Raw genomic sequence first — 15626 nt, 5'->3', positions numbered from 1 at the left:
AATACCATTATTTAAGTTTTGTCTTTGTTTAGCCTGAGTTTGCATTCCGACATCAGTCACTGCCTGTAGGCACGGAATGAGTGCCGAGCAACAAGTGCTGGGATTAGTGGAAAATGAGACTACCATCTGAGTGCCGTCTGCATACGACACTATTGAGAGACCGTAAGATTTCACGATCCCTGCCAGTGGGGACATGTAAATATTGAACAACATGGGGCTGAGGGAGAAGCCCTGGGATACCCCACAGTTGATCGAGAGGTGATTACATAGAATAGACCAGTCCAGTACCTGAAAGGTCCTCCCCTTAACAAAGGCAGAGATCCATCTCAGGGCACTGCCCGTAATTAAGACCTCCGCCATTCTCAGAAGTAACGTGCCATGATCGACTGTGTCGAAAGCTGCACTACGGTCAAGAAGAATAATGGCTGTTGCACCACCGTGGTTATGAATATGCCCCTCAACGCTTTTTGCATTGAGGACACTGATGAGAGTGGTGGCAGGACTTCGTGTGCGTGGTGGTGGTAGTCTTCTCCATGAATGCTGATGGGCTGGAGTTCCACACTTGCTGAATGTAGTCCTTGCTGTGGGTGCTGGCTGGAACTATGAGAGCCTGGACTCTAAGCTGAGTTCATGTTGAAAGCTTCTTGGTAGCTGATGTCTGTCCCATAATACTTGACTCCACGTGAAGCCTTTTTCCCACCATTATGTCAGAATGATATTTACCTTTGAAATGAGATGTGGCCTTCATGGCCTGATATGTGTTTGTGACCTTGTTCCCACTGTGACATTGTGGCATTCCCAAAAAATATGATTGGGCAGTTCAGACATTCGATTCGTCTGAAGATGTGTGAGCAACGAGAGACTTGATACATGTTCTGTAACATTGTGACTTTCTGATATATGTTTGTGATCTCATTTGCATCTGACATGTTGGGTGGCTGCAGAATGCATCACAGAGAAAAAGGGAGTTCGGAGGAGAAATAAAGATATTTCTGCGTGTTACGCCTCATGTGAGGAGGCGTAGTGTTCTGATACATTCCCAGGTCTACCAGTAATGGCAGAACTGGGAATGGACCAAAATTCATGGGTGGATGCATGGGAACACCTACTCCCCACCCATGGAACGCCACCCGGAGATGCGGGCTGCGTTGCTTTACTCTAGATTTATCAAGCCAGCCAAAGTCACGCAAGGTGGGCACGCGTGGCTTGATAAATCATACTTAAGAGCTGCGTTGCTTTTCCATATCGTTCCGTGGCACACAAGTGACACAACCCTTCGTTAAATATGTCCCTTATTGTATTATTTATCCACGATAGTGGGCCAGTTTTGAATTGTTAATAGAAAAGGCTATGAAACTGCAGTGTTCAGAACCTCACTTGTATGCATCTTGAGTGCCAGTGTGTGTGCAGATGGTTTCTTTTATTTTGTCTTTGCGTAAAGCTCCGGGGACAGTTGTTACCTGTATAGAAGGAGCCTGCAGTTAAGATCCTTCGCTAATAGTTGAGAACCTGAAAACGTACCCAGGTTCGTTCACGTAAGATCAGACCACACAGAAATAGGTATGAAGGAAAACAGAAAAATGCTGAGAACTTAGAGTTGCCTCCTCTGTCTTTCATAAAGGACGTCAATGAAGACCAACGCCCAATGCTCTGTGCACGAGGCCTAGACCTGGGGCGCTACTGTGCAAACTAGGGTGTGGGCGAACAGCATTTCTACCACACCTTGCGAGGTTAGGGGAAGGCTAGAAAAGTTTAGGGCACAAAAGTGTCCTTCCCCTGCACGTGAACACGTAATGTGTTCCTTTATTATTTTGTGTTATTGTTTACTTTGTTCGCACCCTCCTTTTCGGGAGTTACTCTTCCCTGACTGAGAACTCTCTTTCAGTGTTGGCTGTAGGATTACAGCTCCTTGAGGCTCTGCTGCGAGAACCGGGTGTGACAATAAATCATAGGTTGCAGGAGCAATGAAAGACTGTCTCAGGCGAGAAAAGCCAGCCTGCAATGACTGTAGCGCCGAAGCGAGGTACTGGAGGTTGTGCAGAGCAAGGCACTGGGGGCCATATTTAGGAGAGGCTCGCCCCCCCTCCCAGAGTGTCACTTCTTAAGTTTTGCCTGCACAGTGCGTGCGAAATCTCTTTTACAGCATACATCTTAAAAGGGGCTTATATCCTGCCCTAACTTCTTACTTGACTTTTCCATTCTTTGTTGCATTTTATTTCCTGTTTTTTTTTTGTTCCCTTGTGTGCTTCTCTTATCAGTATCTCATGGTCCAAATACTCATTCGCATTTAGAGCGCCCATTTACAGCGGGTGGCTGCACGCACTTCAAGCGCCTCTTTTTTAAAGCCCAGACGGTAAGTGACTGCCCAGAATCACGGGATGGTGACACGACACCGCGACTCGAACCCTGATCCTCGATCTGACGTCGGCTGCGCTGACCGCAGCGCCACAGCATGCTTGGCCCGCCCGCCCCCTCATCCGCGCTGTGCTGTTCTACTCCAGAGGGTCCTCGCCCGGAAGTGCACCACAGCTCAACCCAGAGTCCACGGGCTGTGGCTATACCAGAGATAGGCGGTTAAAGAAAGTGCCTCTTTGATAAAAACTTGCTTTAAATCGTCATCACTGTTTTAAATGTCCCTCTCTTCATATAATCCATTCATAGTAAAGTGACCACCTGGCATTGAGGCAAATGCTGGACAGGACTGTAAAAAATTCAGGACAAAGGGTCAAAATTCAGGACAAAAATTCAAGACCAAACGTCAGTTTTACAGACACACGCAAGAGAGGCCATGCCTCACTATGTTATCAGTGAATTTATTTACTCTTTTTTAACATAGCACTGTTTATTCACTGGGGTCTTTTTGTGATTGCCTCCTGGTATGCTACATTAAGGTGTCACATTACGTCCTTGTTCAGTAGTGAATTAATGGCCTTCAATACTGAGGCAAGGCCATCACCTCTACCCAAATCTACCCAATCTTTCTTGAAGAGAAAGTAACAGCAAAACTTTGATTATGTTTCTGAACATTTTAAGACCCCTGGCAAACAGTTTGGGAAACATTAAGGTAATTAACCTTATGCTAGTTTAAACAAATTGAACAAAAACATCTGGCTTACCCCAACCACCCACGGACTTTCAACCTTAAAAAAAAATGAAAGAGGCAGGGTAGATGGTGTGGGCGACAGTCTCACACCTAATGTCAAGATGTGAGGTACCCACAACTTTTCTGTGGTCTCACAGCACTAGAGTGTATGTCTGTGACCCTACATTTATCTCAGAACACGGAGCCCGGCCTACCAATCAAAGATAATAAAAGAGGAGGTTGAAATCGAGATCAAATGGGAGATCCACGGAAAATGATTTAAAGGGTTGTTGCTAACAATTGGATGAATAAGGAGGGGAAAAGAACATGGTAGGACAGTTCCTAAAATCACACAAGATGGGTCCACCAGGGCTATCAGAAGGTATTGCGTACCTGGGGAGTTGTCTCTGCAGACAGGGAAGAAACAGAAGGGGCACCGTCAAGTGGTTGAACAAGCAGCACTCACCCACCTTGGCAAACTCTTTTGGTGCAATGGTTCGCTGTTCGTGCTTTTGAAGGGTGAGCAGGGGCCTGACCCTTGCAAGGTTATGCAAGGCAATTGCCCGCTTTGTCCATGTCTCTAAATGGTTTTGAAATTGAGCAAAAGCCAAACTTGTGATCTGGGTTATCCCTAAGTGTCAAGTACACATAGAGGGCCGTATTTATACTCCGTTTGCGCCGAATTTGCGTCGTTTTTTTCGACGCAAATTCGACGCTAAACTAACGCCAACTAACGCCATATTTATACTATGGCGTTAGAGGCGTATAGCGCCAAAGTTCCCGGAATGTGCGTCATTTTTTAGCGTGAACCCCTTCCTTGCGTTAATGATATGCAAGGGAGGCGTTCCCGTCTAAAAAATGACTCCCAGGCCTTTACGTGGTATTTATACTCCCGGGCAAAAATGACGCCCGGGAGTGGGCGTGGCCAAAAACGGCGCATTTGCGCCGCTTTTTAACGCCTGGGTCTGGGATGGCGTTAAGGGACAAGTGGGCTCAAAATGAGCCCACAGTGCCCTCCCCTGCCCCCAGGGACCCCCCCTGCCACCCCTGCCCACCCCAGGAGGACACCCAAGGATGGAGGGACCCATCCCAGTGAAGTACAGGTAAGTTCAGGTAAGTATAATTTTTGTTATTTTTCAATTTTTTTTTGTGGCATAGGGGGGCCTTATTTGTGCCCCCCTACATGCCACTATGCCCAATGACCATGCCCAGGGGACATAAGTCCCCTGGGCATGGCCATTGGGCAAGGGGGCATGACTCCTATCTTTACAATGATAGGAGTCATGTTGATGGGGGATGGGCGTCGAAAAAAAATGGCGCAAGTCGAGTTACGACGATTTTTTCGACGTAACCTGACTTGCCCCATTTTAAGACGCCCATGCGCCATTTTCCCCCTACGCCGGCGCTGCCTGGTGTACGTGGTTTTTCTCGCGCACACCAGGCAGCGCCGGTCTGCTTGCGCCGGCTAACGCCATTCAATAAATACGGCGCCCGCATGGCGCTTCAGAATGGCGTTAGCCGGCGCAAAACTTTTTGACGCTAAACTGCGTTAGCGCAGTTTAGCGTCAAAAAGTATAAATATGGGCCAGAATCTCCAAAATATTTGGGATGTAAATTGCACAAACAAAATGTAAGTAGTGTTTCTTTAACATACGGCACTGTTTTCCCGTTTATATACAATTAGATCTCAGATTGAACTGGTAACCAGTTACCTTTTGATACCTAATGATTAATACCTACCATTCTGCAGGATGAAAATCTCTGCAGAGCGTCAAGGTCCCTTCAACCCCAGTTTGCTTTTTGGTCTTCTCTTCTGCTTTCTGTAGTGGGCCACATGGCACTAGTGAAGATGGTGCTACCCCAATGATAGTATTATTTTGCAAACCTTCCCCTACTCGTCCTTCATTCCTTCTTCAGACAGGCCACACATCTGATTTGGTTGCTGTAGCGCCATCAGGAGCTCTTTCCATTCTAAAGCTACCTGTGACTGGGGGTGGATTAGGTCTTCTGGACTTGGAATGCTATTATTCAGCTGCACAGGTCCAATGGGTGGCTCCCTGGCTTTCTGCCCACCTCCCTGCATGAGATGGGGTTTACCAGTAAAGACCTTTAAGGAAGGCTTAATGCACTGCTCATTGTTTCCTACTGACCATTCTACGGATCACCATCCGGGGTTATCATGCACAGCTTTCTCTTGCCTTGCCAGAACCTGTAAACTGACACGAAGAAACCCTATGCTCTTGCACTGCCTTTGCTAAACTTTCCCACTCGCACAGGATGGCTGTGCTTAGAGCAACTCCATCAGTGGCATGTTGCAGGTGTCTTAAAATTGGGGACTTTGTTTCTGAACAGTGAGCTACTAAATTTCCAAACCCTTGTGGCAGACCACCATCTTCACTCAGGTCAACTCCTTACTTACAACAACCTTAAATAATCATTGAATGCCGTATTTGATGTCTACCACCTAGCACTAACCCTGCACAAGGTGTGCCAGAAGTTCTACACCATAGAAACTGGTGGCAAACTGATAGAATGGGTGTACAGACCTTTCCTGCAACATGGAAACCACCCCAGGTCTTCTCGTCATCTTACCTGGGTGATTGATGTGGCCAAACCTTTGCAAGATATGGACTGGACTAAAATACTGGACTTTCCCCACAAAGTATCCCACGGCTGTCACTTTAAGTACATTCATAGTGCTTCCTTGTGAATGCATTCCACCTGTTGCTTGCCATTGGCCTTGTGGTTTGTAACTCACATTTTGATGCTTCCAATTTGCTGGCTTTATTTGTTTTAGGCTATGCAGCTTGAGTTTGTCCCTTTCTTTGCTAAAACCTTATTTACAGTATCCTTCCGAGTGCTCCCTTTCTGTAAACAGACCTTCAAATCTTGTTCTTATCTCATCACATTTGCTGTGCATTCAAAGAACAAAGTCAAATGTCAGGCTCTGTCTCCTGTGGGAACTTTGTGCTTACTTTTCTTTCTTTGACTTCAAAGTGAGAGGTTTTATGCAACAATCTTGCTGGATACTGGGGTTATGAAAGAATGTTTTCTATCACATGACAACATTTAAATAAACTTCAGAATATATCAGAATTAAGAGTACAAATAAAGCACATTTTTGTTAATTCTGAACTGTGCTGGAAACAAATACCTTTATATGATTAAAACACATCATTGCATTAGGTGATGCAATTTCCACACATCATTGTCCGTGCACAGTATAGTTTGATTTGAAAAACTATATCTGTGCAAATGTAATAGTCATTTCAATAACACATTTGTTGTCTGTAATGGCAGTGTTACCACACCATGCATACTCTACTCTACTCTGCTCTGCACCACTCCACACCACTGCACCCTACTCTGTATCAATCCACGTTACACCACTCCATGCCACTGCACTGCACTCTTCTCCATTCTGAACCACTCTGAACCACATTATGCCACTGCACTCTATGCTACTTTACGATATGCCTCTCTACTCTACTCTGTACCACTCTACTCTATGCCAATGCAGTTTAGGCCTCTCTGCACCACTGTGGTCTGCTTCTCTGCACGCTATACCACTCCAGTCTAGGAAACACCAATCTAGGCCGCACAACTCCACTCTATACCACTCTGCAACACTGCACTGTACGCCACTGCGCTCTAAGATAATACACTCTATGCTAGTGCACTTTACTCTGTAAAACTCAACTCTATGCCTCTGCACTCTACATCAATACACTGTTCGTCACTGTAATCTACTTTGCATTTCTGCACTCTATGCCACGGCACTCTACACCACTTTACTCTATGCCACTCTATGCAACTCCACTCTACTCTGCACCCCTCCACTCTAAGCCACTTCACTCTACTGTGAAACAATCTACTTTATGCCACTGCACTCTGTGCCACTGCATTCTATGCCACTGCACTCTACCCTGCAGCTCTCCACTCTATGCAACTGCACTCTACTCTGAAACAATCTATTCTACGCCACTGTACTCTATACCACTCTGACCACTGAACTCTAGTTCAATGCACTCTACATCACTGCACGCTGACACTCTACTCTGCAACACTGCACTGGCCACCACTTTACTCTACACCACTCTACACTGTACTACTACATTGGGCACCAATTCACTCTATTCCACTGCACTCTATGCCACTCTACTCTGCCCCATGCCACTCTATGCCTCTGCACTCTACACCAGTGCACTCTAAACAACTGCACTGTATGCCACCGCCCTTTACTCTGCACCACTGTACTCTATGCCACTGTTCTCTGTACCACTCTACACCACTGCATTGACACTCTACTTTGCAACACTGCACTCTACACCACTCTACTCTGCACTACTGCATTCTATGCCACTGTACTCTATGCCACTGCACTGTGCATCAATGCACTCTACGCCACTGCAGTCTAGGCACTATACTCTACTCTGCACTGTACCACTCTACAATACTCCACTCTGCACCACTATATCCCACTGCCCTCTATGCCACGAGTCTACTCTGCACTCTGACACTGCACCATTCTACATTACTGCACTCTCTGCCACTCTATTGTATGCCACTCTACTCCACTGCACTCTATGCTACTCTACCCATACCACTCTATGCCACTGCACTCTGCGCCAATGCACTCTAAACAACTGCACTGTATGCCACTGCCCTCTACTCTGCACCACTGTAATCTACACCACTGCTCTCTGTGCCAACCTACTCCACTCTACATCACTGCACTGACACTCTACTCTGCAACATTACACTCTCCACCACTGTACTGTACACCAATCTACTCTGTACTACTGCATTCTACGCCACTGCATTCTATGCCACTGCACTCTATGCCACTCTACTCTGCATCACTCCACTCTACGCGACTGCACTCTACAGCACTAGACTCTACTCTGCACTGCACCACTGTACACTATGCCACTGCACTCTCTGCCACGCGAGTCTACTCTGCACTCTATGCCACTGCACCACTCTACACTACTGCACTCTCTGGCACTCTATTGTATGCCACTCTACTCCACTGCACTCTATGCCACTCTACTCTGTCCCACGCCACTCCATGCCACTGCACTCTAAACCTCTGCAGTCTATGCCAATGCACTCTAAACAACTGCACTGTACCCCACTGCACTGTACTCTGCACCACTGGGCTCTACGCCACTGCTCCTCTGCACTCTACTCCACTGCACACCCCTATGTCACTAACTTTTAGCCATGCTGAACAGCAGCCACTCTGGTGTATAACATTACTAAAACACATTGGCAAACCAATAATCTTGCGTAGATGAGACCTATTGGCTTTGCCAATGTTTGTTAGTACTATGAGGTACAGCGGTCCCTGAAAGAACTGTGAATGGGTAAGTCCTTATTTTAAACATGCACTCAACACCCCGTCTGGGGTAGTAAGCGCTATATAAATACAATTACATCATAATATAGGCTGCTACAAAATGCGCAAATATATTTCGGTTAAATAAAAAAAGTGCTTCTCAAATACAGATTTGAATAATATACAGTTTATACCTAGCATTAACATTTTTTATAACACTCCATTAAAACCACAATCTCCACAGCTCACCTTGGAACACCATTACAGTACCTCTCCAAAAGAAAATATCTTTGCCATCAGAAAGCTTCAAGTGACTCCTTTGGTTAAAGTCAATGCAGGTTTTCAAGCCCCTTTACATTTGCAGATTTACCAGTTGTGCACATTTGCATTTCTTTAGGAAAAGAGACACCCTGACAAGAAGGCCTGTTTCTTGTATGTCTGCCCCTCCTTCCCTCAGAGCACAGGAGACTCCCTGCCTTTGAATCCAGTTTGGGAAACTAATCTGCGCCCTACCATCAATTGTCCTTCAAGGACAACCTATGGCAGGGTGAAATTAGGGGCAGTCCCTGAAATTTACGGATGGGTGGTCACCCTGGGTAAGGGGGAATACAAGAGGAGTGGTGCCTCTGGACTGAGGCACCACCTTCTCGTAAATGTGCCCCTGTGTTACACATCTGACGTTTGGGCGCTATTGTTTGCACTGCAGCCCTGGTTTCAACACCAGATGGGAGGGGTGACTCTCTCGTAAAGCAGCAGGAAAGGGCAAGTTATGTGGCGTAGTGTTCTTTATTTTGTCATTTCTCTAAGTATGCCTCAAAGTAAAAAAAAACATAGACGCTATGGCGGGGCCAGTGATGGCCGCGTCATAGCGCTTTCATTTATTTTCTTTAAGCCACGTAGCACAGCAGCTCGTGCTGCTCTACAACATGTAAAAACGTTGACAAATTCAATAGATTTTGCAAAGGCGAAACCCATTGGCTTTGCCAATGCTCGTTTTGATTCCCAGTTATCTTTCCTTAACAAAACAATGCTGAGATTGTGACCTAGCCAGGGGCGTGCCACACATCACCTTTGTCTACTGTTGTAGAGCAGAGCTGCGAACAGGGGTAGCACTGGCTACATGTGACTTCGAGAACGGCTTTGGATATTTCTGTGGTCACCTGTACCGATGCGGACCTGGAAACCTGCTGATCTGGTCCTTAATTGCCCCCTCAGGCACAATCCTGTTCCTTCTGTCGCTTCTCACGCATGAGATTCTTCTGATGCAATCAACGTTTTGTCTGTAAAGCACCCGCAGGTCCTTGGAACTGGGTTCCCGATACTGTGGAATATGTGCCGTGGGAGCAAACCACCGTGAGGACCCCAGCATCCGGAGAAGCCCACGAGACTGCAGCAGGTGCACTACCCCACTGAGCTGTCTCACTGCACACACACCAATGCAGCAGGCGCACTACCCCACTGAGCTGTCTCACTGCACACACACCAATGCAGCAGGCGCACCACCCCACTGAGCTGTCTCACTGCACACACACCAATGCAGCTGGCGCACTACCCCACTGAGCTGTCTCACTGCACACACACCAATGCAGCAGGCGCACTACCCCACTGAGCTGTCTCACTGCACTACCCCACTGAGCTGTCTCACTGCACACACATCAATGCAGCTGGCGCACTACCCCACTGAGCTGTCTCACTGCACACACACCAATGCAGCAGGCGCACTACCCCACTGAGCTGTCTCACTGCACACACACCAATGCAGCAGGCGCACCACCCCACTGAGCTGTCTCACTGCACACACACCAATGCAGCTGGCGCACTACCCCACTGAGCTGTCTCACTGCACACACACCAATGCAGCAGGCGCACTACCCCACTGAGCTGTCTCACTGCACACACACCAATGCAGCAGGCGCACTACCCCACTGAGCTGTCTCACTGCACACACACCAATGCAGCAGGCGCACTACCCCACTGAGCTGTCTCACTGCACTACCCCACTGAGCTGTCTCACTGCACACACATCAATGCAGCTGGCGCACTACCCCACTGAGCTGTCTCACTGCACACACACCAATGCAGCAGGCGCACTACCCCACTGAGCTGTCTCACTGCACTACCCCACTGAGCTGTCTCACTGCACACACATCAATGCAGCAGGCGCACTACCCCACTGAGCTGTCTCACTGCACACACCTCAATGCAGCAGGCGCACTACCCCACTGAGCTGTCTCACTGCACACACCTCAATGCAGCAGGCGCACTACCCCACTGAGCTGTCTCACTGCACACACATCAATGCAGCAGGCGCTCAACCTCCTGAGCTGTCCATTGGAATCAGAGGCTGCAAGCTGAAGATGGCGGTGTGTGCTGCACGTCCCCAGCTCACTGGTCTACTTAACGCTGCTACTCCCGCGCCTCTTGTATAACACAAAGAAACCTCAAGGTTGAATATATTTTCAGGACTTCAAGAGCAGTGTCGATTGCAAATATTTTCTACTCTCCCTCTACCCGACCGCCCCCAGCCAAGTCACCATCACAGCACCGTTTTCAACTGGGCACCCAGTGGATCTCACAGAATGCAGGACTGACATTTCCTGAATATTACTCACTAGGACAAACTCTTGCTACCCATCAGGGCATCAGTGTAGGAAGGACATGTGTAGATGTTGGGTCTGATTTTCAAAAAAATAATAAATCTACACTTGTAGTAGTATTCCTACACAGGGAGGCAAATGTACTACTCCTTGTAACTTTCAAACTCCCCTGCTAGTCACAGCTGTACATCCATACTGCCAGGAGTGTCAGGTGCCAGTTTCAGACATTGTCCAAAGCCACCTTTTCTTATGCAGAAACTACTTCCACTGCACCCTCATGAACCTTCCCCTCCCTTGAACCACCCTCAGAGGTGATTTACTCCAGCCCGATGATGTACTCCAGCCCTTTGCTGCAGAAACTCTCCACTGTTTCCAGGGTGGTAGAGGGCCAGACAGGAATCCCTGAATGCTCACAAACTCGCAAGTTTGTGGACATTCACAAACCTACAAGGCAACCAAGGCCTTGACCTGCCCACACCCCATCCCACGCCAGGAGATACTCATGCAAACTGTATTTTGGCATACATCACGGAGCTCCCACCTGTGAGGAGCTCATCCAATACAGGGTTTCTGCTGTGCATTCTGGGTCTTGTAGTCATGTGTATTGAAGTGTAAATGTAATAACACAAGTCAGAGAACGCAAAGCAAACGGCGTGGACTGGATGACTTACTCACACAAGACTCTCAGCTTACCTACCCTGTGGCCTTGCACCCATCAGCATCCCTTCTACATCTGCCTTGCTGAGGGGTACCACTGACTGCAATAACTTGTCCTTTACACAGCATTTCATAGGGAGTAAAACAGATGCATTACTCCATTACAGAGGAAGCGGGGGTCCTTTACAAAAGTTCATGTCATCTAGCCATTCCTCAAGCCTGCAGCCTGTGGTTTCACAGCTGGGAGAAGGGTGAACCAGAGAGGCCACGAATACAATGAGCAGCGCTCTTTTACATCTGACATAGCCAGCGCTTAATTTGAGCCGGTGGTTGCAGGGGGGGGCACTGCCACTAATTTATTGGGATCAGCACATATTTTTCCTCATATTTTTCCTCATCAGACTTTGACCACAAGGAAGAGATAGGCTAATCCAAAGAATGAGGAAGAGGAAAACGCGAAAATGGTGGCAGAGGGAAAAGCAGGAGCCTGAGAGAGAGGGAGGGGAGCGGCTGGTGGTGAATCAGAGCGCCATGAGGTGGAACCAGGAGCACTCAGCCCTCCTGTCTGACACCCTGGGCGCCTCGAGCTCCCGAGCAAAGGTCCGGCCCCAGCACCACGTCTTTCACAAATTCAACACCAGGTAGACCTTGTAATCAGCAGGAGCCCAACTTGGTCGGAAAGATTTGGGTGGGGGGGGGGTGGCCTATCATAGTAAAATACATTATAGGGCAAGCAGGGCGCAGGAGGGGCTTGAGGAGCAGCGGAGAGGGAGGGGAATGAGGGCTGGGAGGAGAACCAGATGGGAAAAAACAATATTTTGTAAAATAACCGACATTTTCGAGGACGTTCAAAGCAGTGGGGCAAAGTTTGTGCATTTTTGTCTGTCTGTATGTAATGATTCCAGGTTAAATCCGACAGACACCTCACCATACCCGACTGGCAGTACCTGTCCCAACTATGTATAACAAAATACATTTATTAAGGGGGTGTAACAGCCCAACCTCCCCCCCCTCCCCAAAGCTACGCCCCTTGTAATCAGTGTAATGCCACTTCGGGTCTACATACAAGGGCTGAAAGCGAGGGATAACAGGCAAAATGATGTCACATTTTGTTAAAAGCAGTTTGGGAGACGCCCTCTAGCATTAAGGGGCATATGTATACTGCATTTGCGCTGAATTTGCGTCATTTTTTTAACGCAAATTCGGTGCAAAACCAGCTCCATATTTATATTTTGAGGTTAGACCAGTCTAACATCAAACTATTGGAGTTTGCACCATTTTTAGATGCATGAACCAACCTTGCATCAATGAGATGCAAGGTAGGCGTTCCCATCTAAAAAATGGTGCTAACCCCATAGCCCCATATTTATCCCCCGTGCTAAAATGATGCACGGGTGGGAGGAGGGGCTAAATATTAGTGCAACGCTTGCTTTGCACCATTGTTTAATCCGTTAGTCAGACCAGGCGTTAGGGGACCTGTGGACCCATTTCCATGGTTAAACACCATGGAATGGGTCCACAGGTGCCCTCCTCAAGCCCCAGGTACACCCCCACCCATACCAGAGGGACACCAGAGGATGGGGGCCCCATCCCAGGTAAGTAGGGTAGGTAAATATATATATATTTTTTATTAAAGTGCCATCGGGCGCAACTTGGGGCCCCCTGCATGGCACTTGGTTATGCATCAACAAGTATAAATATGCCCCCAAGAGTCTCACCCACCAACCTGCTGCAGAAGGTTGAGAGTTCTGCAGGTGCTGGTGGACATGTATGATCTGAGAATTCTGCAATTGTGGTGGAGTAACTTCTGTTACACCTGGTAGTAGGTATCCTTAGTGGGTGTTAAGTAGCAGGAAATTCTAACATTTAGGGTGGAATAGGCGTTTTAAACAGTCCCTTTGAGTTTACACAGTTTCAGAGAATTATTTCATTGTTTTAGACAGTGACCTGGTATCCTGCCCAAGAAGCTATGATGCAAGTGTGGTGTTAGATTGAAGAACCAACCTGTATGAATGAAACGCAGCATAAACTAGTAACAAGGAACATTTATAAAAATAAAGTAAATGGTTAATACATGTGAGGGCGAGCATGTGTATACAACTAACCAATAATCATTCGAAATGTAATCTTTAATCGTAATATGGCTTCGAATGTATAAAATTATGTCACCTTCATGTAAACATTAGGGAAAATGCGCATTCCATAGATATCTATCGTTATAGCATAGCATTTATTTTTCACTGTACATGGTTCCAGGTACTGACACATTTGAGGCAGTATGAATAACAGAACAATTGTTTTCACAAGTCAAAGGCGCATTTCATTGGCTTACTCGAAGGATGAATGTCTGAGTGAACCTAGTGGGATTTAGCCGGTACCTTGATGCGAAGTTGCACAGATTTCAGCAGTGCCCACGGGATTCCCTGAACTGTCTTTGCAGCAAATGCCGTCGTTTACATTCTGGTCTCAGTTTATTGTGACAAACGTGTATGCGAGACATTCATTTCCTCGGTGGGGGCTGAAATACTACACTCAGCGTTGGTGGGATGTGTGCAAATGTATTTATCAGTGGATGAAAAGTATATTCCAGTGAAGAAAATAAAACAGAAAAAGTGCATCTGGACAAGCGCAGAGTCATTTTCATGTGCACAGTTGCACCTTGTGCATAACTGCACAATCCGCCCGCCTTTTCATGCCTCTAACTAATAATCTGAGAAGCTTTTCCAGGACAGATCCTAAAAACTTTTGACTGTGTAAGCTTCAAGCAACTGTCTGGGAAATCTTTATGAGCAAAATCTGCAGCCAGTCAACGCTGTAAACCTATAGATACAGTTTTGCGTTTTTTTTATAAATAGGTCACAATAGTTTTAGTCTCTTTTCACACCTATTAAATCAACTGAGCTAAAGTGCACGAGAACAGCAAAATATAGAAGAAAAACACATGGTGATGAGAAATGCGTCTGTGGTGACAAGGAGGGGCCGACCCCCCTCAGTGGGACAGAAGCACACCGCCCCCCACACATGGTACATATTCTGTGCCAAGCTTTTATTGTGGGGAGGTAACCAGGGGCGTAGCTTTGGGGGTGGCGGTGTTGTTTGGGGTGTTACATAAACATACACTGATATAAACGCAAACACTCTGCTTTGAAGGTCTTCAAAAATCTTGGTTGTTTTACAAAATATTGTGTTGTCTCTCCTAGTACCCCATCCAAACCGCACCCCTCTCCCTTTCCACTGCCCCTTGGGCCCCTCGCATGTACCCTCCTTGTCCTGCAATGTATCTAAACATTGGATGCCAGCCTCACTGTCGGAAAATCTGCCCCTCTCCCTCCCCCCACACACAAGCACCCATTCTTACTGACCACCCTGCGCCCTGGACTTACCTTCTGTTTTCTGAAATGATGTCCCTCCTGTGGTACAAGGTCCCGGCCAGGGATGGCGAGGTCCTAGGAGGTGGGCATCCCCCGCTCCGCGGTGCTGCCCTTGCCAGAGCTCTGCAGTATGTGATGTCTCATTCTCAGGCCACAGGTGTGCGGGACCCGCCCCGCCCGTAACCACGGGAGGAGTGAATAGAACAGCCGCTTCCTGGCGCTTGAAGCACGTGCGCGCCGTCCCTTGTACAAGTGCACAGGTAGGATTCACCCCCCGGTGGGTCTGCAGTCACCTGGCCTCACTCACTTCACTTTATCCCATCCTCTCCCTTATTTTAAATGCTGAAGCAGAAGCAGCTGTGTTGGCGAAGGTCACAGGAGTGAAAGGGGGACATTGGATGCGCTGTGCAGCAGGTGTACCGTGGCAGAGGTCACGCTTCTCCGGTCCCATGAAACACATGACCTCTGACCCCGGCGGTAACTAAGAACTGACTGTACAGAGCCCCTGGGGCCGGTGTTCATGCCCAGAACTTTACAGGTGAAAACACTGATCGGTTTCTCAACAATGACTATTAAAA

General features: G+C 47.5%; 1 protein-coding gene across 1 annotated transcript in view; it reads right to left on the bottom strand.

Annotated features, from left to right (window-relative positions):
- LOC138301370 (beta-1,4-galactosyltransferase galt-1-like) overlaps positions 1 to 15385 on the bottom strand; it is a 109177-nt gene extending 93792 nt beyond the window's left edge. Inside the window, exon 1 of the mRNA XM_069241789.1 lies at positions 15061 to 15385. The gene's annotated coding sequence lies outside the window, so the exon portion shown is untranslated. The remainder of the gene's footprint in view (positions 1 to 15060) is intronic.
- Between the last annotated feature and the right edge of the window lie 241 nt (positions 15386 to 15626).

Source organism: Pleurodeles waltl, chromosome 6, assembly GCF_031143425.1.
Source record: "Pleurodeles waltl isolate 20211129_DDA chromosome 6, aPleWal1.hap1.20221129, whole genome shotgun sequence".
Lineage (NCBI taxonomy): Eukaryota > Metazoa > Chordata > Amphibia > Caudata > Salamandridae > Pleurodeles > Pleurodeles waltl.
Note: the sequence above shows the minus strand (reverse complement) of the source record. Positions and strands in the feature narration are given on the sequence as shown.